Genomic DNA, 8224 nt, shown 5'->3' with positions numbered 1-8224 from the left:
AAAAAAAAAAAAAAAAAAAACCCTGTTGGGTAGGGTTTTGTTTTTCTACCTGGTAACTAAAAATAAGAATTTTTTTCTCTTCCTCTGAGCTTCCCCCAAGGCTGTTCAGGATTTTGGAAGTCAAAGCAATGTTCAGAACAGGATCAATGTTTGATGACTGCAGATAATATAAGTTTTCAAGTTTCAAGGATTTAGACTCACTTTTTTTCCACCTGCATACCAGAAAGTGTGACCGCAGGTCTCAGACCCAGGCTGTGTCAGACCAAATGACATGGACCATCTTCTACAGTGCAGTGGGTGCTTTGCCTTCTTACAAGGTTCTGGACATAACACACATAAACATTCACGTGGGAGGCTGAAGAATAAAGCAGATTAGCCTGGGATGAAGGAGCTGATGCAGATAGCCTTGAACTTGTCAAAACCATCTTTCCCACACCTCTCATGGTCAAGACGCTTGGTCAACCAATGCTTTTTTAACTACTCTGGGACCTAGTTGTGAAGATAGAAGACAGTGTGAGTACTGCAAAGAGAGTGTGTTTTTAACAATATGTTCACACTGACTCTGTCTATAAGAATTTACTCAATACCCTTCTCATATTTGTCTCAGCTACATTAAGAAGCTAATAACATTAACTTGGTCATTATAAATGACAGCTACTACACCTAGATCCGGGAAGCAGATAATGACAATGTTGTTGATAATGATGATGAAGATGATGATGGTGATGATGATGATGTGTGTTTGTGTGTTTGTGCGCTATTGTTAATGATGATGGGTGCATGTTTGCCTATGTGTGTGTGAACATGGTTGCATGTCACAGTGGGTATATAGAGGTAAGAGGCTGGCCCTCTCTTTCCACCTTCTTTGAGGCAGGCTTTTTTTGTTGTTTGTTCACGTTGTATTGCAGGCTTTCTGGCTGTGAACTTGCAGGGCATCTCTGTTCTCTTCTCATCTCTCTTTAGGAGCACTGAGATTACAGCTTCTGGACCTGCTGCATGCAACTTTTGCCAGAGTTGTGGGGATTCAAAGTCCTCACACTTGTGCAGTAAGCCCTTTACACACTGGGCCATCTCCCCAGCTATTGGGAACCAGAGATGTCCACAGGCAACCGATGTTGCTTATTGGACTGTGGTTTCTCAGCCTTAAGCAAAAACATCCGGATTCTACAAAGGAAAATGACTGCCTCTTTTCCTCAATCCCCAGAGCTTCTCAGAGCACTTTGCATGTGCTGTATCTCATGTTTAAAACATTGCTCTGCAGTTAAACACAGGTTGATGTTTCAGAATCTTGCCTAACTTATGTCTGTGTATGTGGTGTCTGGCACACAGTAGGTGCTCAGCACAGATTGAGGGTAGTGGAGTTGAATGGTTCCCTTAATTAAAGCAAAAGGAAGCTGGTCGTTGTTTGGCATATCATGTCAGAGCCAGCATGGGGGCTGACTAGACAGGAAGAAGCCATCTGCAAGAACTGTGCACAGCTCACCCCACTGAGAATGTTAATTATGTGTTTAAAGGAGAGAGGGAGCCCTGGTGGCTTTTGGCACACAGCAGTGGGAATGGGGCGGTCCAAGGACAGATTACTAAATAGCCTACCCAGTTTGTGTTGCCCACTCTCTGCAGCCCTGGAGAGAGAACCAGGGAGAGAGAGTGTATTCCTAAAAGGCAGCAGTGTCTATTCATTTGGGAGGATCATTTTCTCCCTATTCTTCTTCTTCTGATGACTCTGTAGGTGCCTCCTTCACCTAAGGGCATGGTGGTGAGTTTGGGTGCATGTACATGTTTGTGGAGGTCAGAGGTCACCCTTGAGCATCTTTCCTCAGCATCTGCCCACCGCATTGATTGTTGATGTTGAGACAGAATTTCTCACTAGCTTGAAACTCACCATTAGACAATGTGGTTGGCCAGCAAGTCTCAGGGATCTTCCTGGCTTTGTCTTTCTAGTTCCAAGATTGCACACGTGTATATAGGTTTTGGGGACCACACTCAGATCCTCAGCCCTGGATGTTCTTCAGTCCCTTTCTTATAGCTTTGTCCAAATCTCTTCTCCTGAAGTTCTCCACTTCTGCTCATCTCTGGTCTGTTATGGCTCTTCTCTATCCTCATATAGCAGGTGTGGAAAATAAAAGCTGATCAAAGCCAATCTTAAAATGTATTGCCAATATTTTAATATGTTTCATCCTGGACTTTATAAATCTACATTTAAAGCTTTATTCCCTTAAGGAAGTATAAAATATAATGCATGTAAGGACTTAAAGCTTAGAAGCAACTGCAAGATTTATCAGTAAAGAATTACTTAAATAAATCTTGCTAGAGCCATTTTACATAGCTGTTAAAATGAGTAAGGTAGACTTCTGTGCAGTGATTTAGCTGTGTTATGCTGAGAAGGAACATTTCAGCATACTGTATACTGTAACACCCCATTATTATGTATAGGAAAGTATGTCCACTATTCATTTACTCAACATGTATTTATTGAGCATGATTGCCTGCACATAGTGAGAAAAGGATTCAAAACAAACATCTGTCCTTTGTGGGAATTAAATTTTAACACAAAGGAGAATGAACAAAAAACATTAATAAGTAATGGAGCTACCTAATGTGGTAGAAGGCAATTAGCACAAAGGCTAAATAGTGGAGCACACAGCAGTGTCCTCTGAGACACGTATGGGTCCTGGAGGAAGACAGGCAGGCTTCATTTTGTACTAAATTTTTGGTTGTTCAGATTGGCATGTTTTCCCTTTCATTTGCTTTTAAGAAGCTAAAAGGCTTCTTGATTCTACACAGGATCCTCAACTTCTCTCAGTTTGAAAGACCTTTCCTAAGTACTTGTAAACACTTAGGAGTCTCGCCATTCTTAAACGCTGGATTTCCTTTGTTCCCAAGTTCCCTGGGATCCTTGTCTGCCTTTCTCTTGCTTTTGTATCCAAGATCTCCAGAGAATCTTGGAATTTCAAGGTGTTGGATTTTAATTTTCTACCCAGGCTCCCCGCCTTAGTTCCTGTGTTGATGAAACTGTTCTCTTGCCTCACTAGTGACTTGCAAGGGTACCCCATCTCAGATGTTGATCTCCCTGGCTCCTCTGGGATGCCATTCTCACCTGTGAGGTTCAAGCCTGGGGAAACTCCTCTCCTTCCACACATTCTCCTTGGATGACTTCATTCAACTTCCATTTATTTACTTAGCTAATTATTTATTCATTATTTTTTCCTGATTTTGAATATTCAAAAAAATGATACAATGAGAACAGAAAAATTCTGGAAAGGAGGAAGTTGATTCCTCCCACTCCTGCCCAGACCACCAAAGCAGAAGGATGTGATATGCCCCACTGAAAAAGGTACTGAGCCACGTGGCTTACATAGATAAGAATAATGGGTTAATATAAGCTACAAAAACTAATAAGTATCCAGAGCTAAAGGGCCAATCAGCTTTATAACTTATAGAGATCTCGGTGTGGTTTTCTTTGGGGCTTGCCAGCTGTGGGGTACTGGGCGGGACAGAGAACCCCAACAAACAGGCCCCTCTTATTACACAATTCTACCTTTTTTCCAAGCTTTCAATTCTACATGGATATATCTACTTGACACCACACTGGATATGTTTAATACAAAATTAAAATGCTTCTTAAATTTACATTTATTTATAGTGTATGTGTGTTGCATATATGTGTGTAGATGTGTTTGCACATGTGGAAGTGAAGGCCAGAGGTTGACATCAAGAATCTTTTTCTATTACTCTCCACTGTATTCGTTTGAGATATGATCTCTCATTGAACCTGGAGCGAATTGATTTAGTTGACTGGTATCATCCTGTTACTGTCTCTTCCCCTGTGGGATTACAGGCACAGCTAGGTTTTTATGTAGGTGATAGGGATCCTTATTTCGGTTCTCATGCTTGTACAGCAAATACTCTACCTACAGAGACATCCCCCTGGCCCACAACTTTCCTTTTCAATTATGTCTTCTCTTATCCATGTTTGTGTTTTCCCCCTGCAACAGAGATGCTATCATTGAACAATTGAGATAGGATATTGGATTTACCTGTTGTGAAAATGTGTCCTCTTTGTTTCTATGGTCTTTGTTCCAGACAGTGTTTGGCACTCTGTGAGTGCCAACCTCACTGGGTGTTTGGTAAGGGGATGAAAAAAAAGGTAGATTTATGGCAGGAACATCACTGGGACTTTTTTCATACTGTTTTATTTCCTACTGGGCAGATAGAAATTAGATGTTTCTTGCCTGATTTGTATCTGCTTTTAAATATAATTTATTTAATGTGCATTGATAATTTGCCTGTATATATGTCTGTGTTATGGTATTGGACCCTGGAATAACAGACAGTTGTGAGCTGCCATCTGAGTGCTGGAAATTGAACCCAGGTCTTCTGGGAGAGCAGTCAGAGTTCTTAACCACTGAGCCAACTCTCCAGTCCCATCCTTGTTTGGATCGTGACTGGGTCACACTACCAGTTCTCAACAGAAGCATGTAGACCATTATGTTTCTTTCCAGACTTAGCCATGAACAGTTCATGCATCTTTAGCTTCCTTACATTTCTTGTCTGCCTGACCTGAAGCATCAGGGTCTATCGTCTTGAAGAGCATAGTACAGAAGTGAAAATATTGGGAATTCTTCAATATCCTTTCTTCAGAGAAGAAAACTGGAATAAAGCTGCTTGTTGGGAGCATTCACTGGGCTTTCTACAATCAAGAATATACTCCTTTTTTTTCATCCACTAAGGTTATAAAGCTGTTTCTCACAGTGGGTACCATTAATTACTCTAATGTAGTCATCAGTATATAGTTTTTCCCATTTCATGTAAGAGTACAAAAAAGTATTTGCTGAGACTCTGTGAGCTCATGCATAAGTGCAGCAACAATTAGCTATTGATTGTTCTTGACACTTTGTGGCACGAAACTTTAGAAAGTCCTCCCAATACTATATATTTACAGTAATTCTTCTACTTAGCTCATGTCTTATTAGGTTCTGACATGTTTTAGGCTCTGGGTACATTCTTTCTATGGACGCACTGGTAAATTCGTTCTGTGTGCTGGAGTTAGGTTCACATCCATCTTCATAGTGTCAGTGGCCTGCCCCTGTATCCCCACAGCCAACTTCTCTGCTTTTGTCAGCCTCTGGTTCTCAGCTATTTCCTAAATGGCTCTTTGAGCTGCCCTCTATCATTTTTATGACATAGACATGGAGCATTAGTGAACCCAGTGCTATGATTGCACATCTCCTGTTAGCCATTGTAGTTTACAACCTTTTGTTCAACATAGACCAAGAAGGGGAGGCCACGGTGGGAGGGTACATCATGCAGATCTGCTTAGCTTCAGGCAGCATGCTTGCACTCACTGACTGAGAGTGCGTGGTGGGGTGGGGAAGACTGGCACACTCTCTTGTCATTGGCTGAAGGGATGTGCAGCTGTGTGCCGAGCCTTGGGAAAGTGCATATCCAGAACTCATTGTCATGAAGTGTTAAAGGCAGATGAGATCATTACAGAATAGTATTGCAGAGGCAGATGCCTAAATGTGAAACTGCTTAGTGATACGAGCTGGAGATGTTGGCTTATTGATCATTTTGCTCTACTGTTACAGCCGAGAATGCTACCATGAATCTGTATTGTATAGGGATACATCTGGTTGTGAATGGATTCAGAACAGGCTCTCAAGAATCTGAAATAAAAGAAGGATCCTTTAACATGGGTGCTAGGAAACAGCAGGTTGTCTATGTGTTGACTTCCCAGTTTTTTAAAGGAAATATTTGGTGATTCTCTCTCTATATGTCTCTGTGCATGTCTGCCTGTCCATCTCTGTCTCTCTGTCTCTCTGTCTATGTCTCTGTCTCTGTCTATGTCTCTCTGTCTCTCTCTGTCTCTGTCTCTCTCTTTCTCTCTCTCTCTCTGTGTGTGTGTGTGAAAGTATATTTGTGTGGGGGCATATATATATGAGTGTAGGTGCCCATGAGGGGCAGAAGAAGGTGTTAAATTACCTGAGCTGGAGTGACAGATGGATATGAGTTATCTGACATGGGGACTGGAAACCAAACTTGTGTTCTCTGAAAGAATAGTGTGTGCTCTTAATTGTTATGTTATCTCTCTAACCCCAGCTCTCCTGTCTGGAAGAATTGTCTTTTGTCTTTTTGAATGATCACAGAAATACCAACATGAGTTTTATATAAAGCAAGGGTTCTTATAAAAGTTTGTTTGAGTAGAGCTTGTGGCAAAAAACAGCTGGACCAAGTTCATGGCTTCACTGATAGGCTGTTTTATTCTTCCTACACACCCCTTTTTAGAATGGAGACAAGAGAGTTCTAAAGGATATATAGTTAGAGTTACTACAGTTAAGGCATTATGGTCAACTATTAACATAAACTTAGGGTCACTTGGGGGAAAAAGCTCAACAGAATTGCTGCCATCAGATTAGCTTGTGGCAATGTCTCTGAGATATTCTATTGATTTTTAATTGATTTAAGAAGGTACAGGCCACTGTAGGTGATGCCATGCCCAGACTATAAAAGAAAGAAAGCTGAAAAAGCCAGAGAGAAAAAGCCACTAAGCAATGTTCCTCCATGTTTTCTACTTTAGCCCGTCTCCAGGCTCCTATCTTGACTTCCTGTACTGGCTTATTTCAATGACAGACGGTGATTCATAATTGTAAACTAAATAAAACTTTATCTCAGGTTAGTTTTTGTCTTGTTCTTTTTCACGATAGAGAGCAAACAAATAGAAAGGACCAAGGGTATGGGTTAATTTTACTGACCAGTTATTGGTAACCTGGAGAGAAATTTCTGAGCATGATACCTGCTGAACTTTTTAACTATTGCTTCCTGGTCTGGGAAGAAGTATGTAGAGATGGAAGGCCACAAAGATATCTCTGTATTTGATAGTAAGCTATCATGGTGACTCCTTTATATCCCTAATTTGTTGCTTTGATCACTCACTATACTGTTTTTTATTTTTAGTTCTCTCAGTAAATGGGAACTAGGATAAGTATTGGCTTCATATAATGTACCTACATTTCTGCAGAACAATTTTGTCTGAGAATAAAGACCATCTGGGTGGTTTTGGTTGTTATTTTACTAAATTGAATGAACTGTGAGCACTGGAACAAATAGCATCAACACACAGGGAAGAGACAACTGCAAACCCCAAATAGGCAAAGAACCCCCAAAGCAAATGTAAAAATCCCAGGACCTAGATATATGCTGGATGTCTTTCACACAAACAAATTCAAATGGATCACAAATATATGTGAAAATCTAACCCCTCAAAAATAGCATTAAGAAAGAAAACTAGGTGACTGGCTTTGGTAGTGACTTTAGATCCAACACCTGAAAGACAGTATTGATAAAAAATAAAGAAATTAAACTTCACTTGAATAAAAAAACATTCTATTCTAAAAAAGACATTTTTAGGAAATTGAAAACCTGAGACAGATTGGAAGAACAGACTTGCACACAAATAAGGGACTGGTATCACAGACAGAAAGAACTTGGGTAACTCTAAGATTATAAAATAACCGAACTAGAAATAGGTAAAAGACATATACTGCTGCACCAAAGGGGTGTTATGGATGGCAGATAAGCATGTGCAATGATGTTTAGCATCACTTTTAAAATGTAAGCAGCAGCAGGATGCTATTATTTACTTGTTAGAATGGCTAAAGTTCAAAATGCCAACAATACAGGATGCTGACAGAGACATGGAACAATGGAAACACTTGATTTTGCTGGTGCCACTTCAGACTTTTATGGAGAGTTTAAAACATAATTTGACAGCTGGTTACAAAGTAAAAAGTCTTCCTGTGAGATCTAGAAACAACATAGGTTGACAGCAGCTTTGTTTATAATTGCCAAACACTGGAAGCAATGAAGACATTCTTTGAAGCCAAATGGACAAAAAAAAAAAAGAGTGCATTCATTCACACAAGTGGATGTTATTTAATGATGTATAAACTCTCAAGCTACAAAACAGCATGAAATTCAATGAATATTGCCACATAGAAAAGGCCAATATGTATGTATGATTGTATCACTGTAATGTGGAATATGTGCCAGTAAACATTTGTTGAATTCCTCAGAACATACAGAGCAAGTGGTAATTTAAATATGGGCTCAAATTAATGTATTGACATTGATACATCATTTCTACCAGATATATCACACTGATGCTTGTTGGTAATGAGCTGAGGATGAAGAGGGAGGATGTGGGAATTTCCTATACTTTGTATGC

This window comes from Microtus ochrogaster, unplaced genomic scaffold (genome assembly GCF_000317375.1).
Source record: "Microtus ochrogaster isolate Prairie Vole_2 unplaced genomic scaffold, MicOch1.0 UNK1, whole genome shotgun sequence".
NCBI lineage: Eukaryota > Metazoa > Chordata > Mammalia > Rodentia > Cricetidae > Microtus > Microtus ochrogaster.
This window is presented reverse-complemented; position numbering follows the sequence as displayed.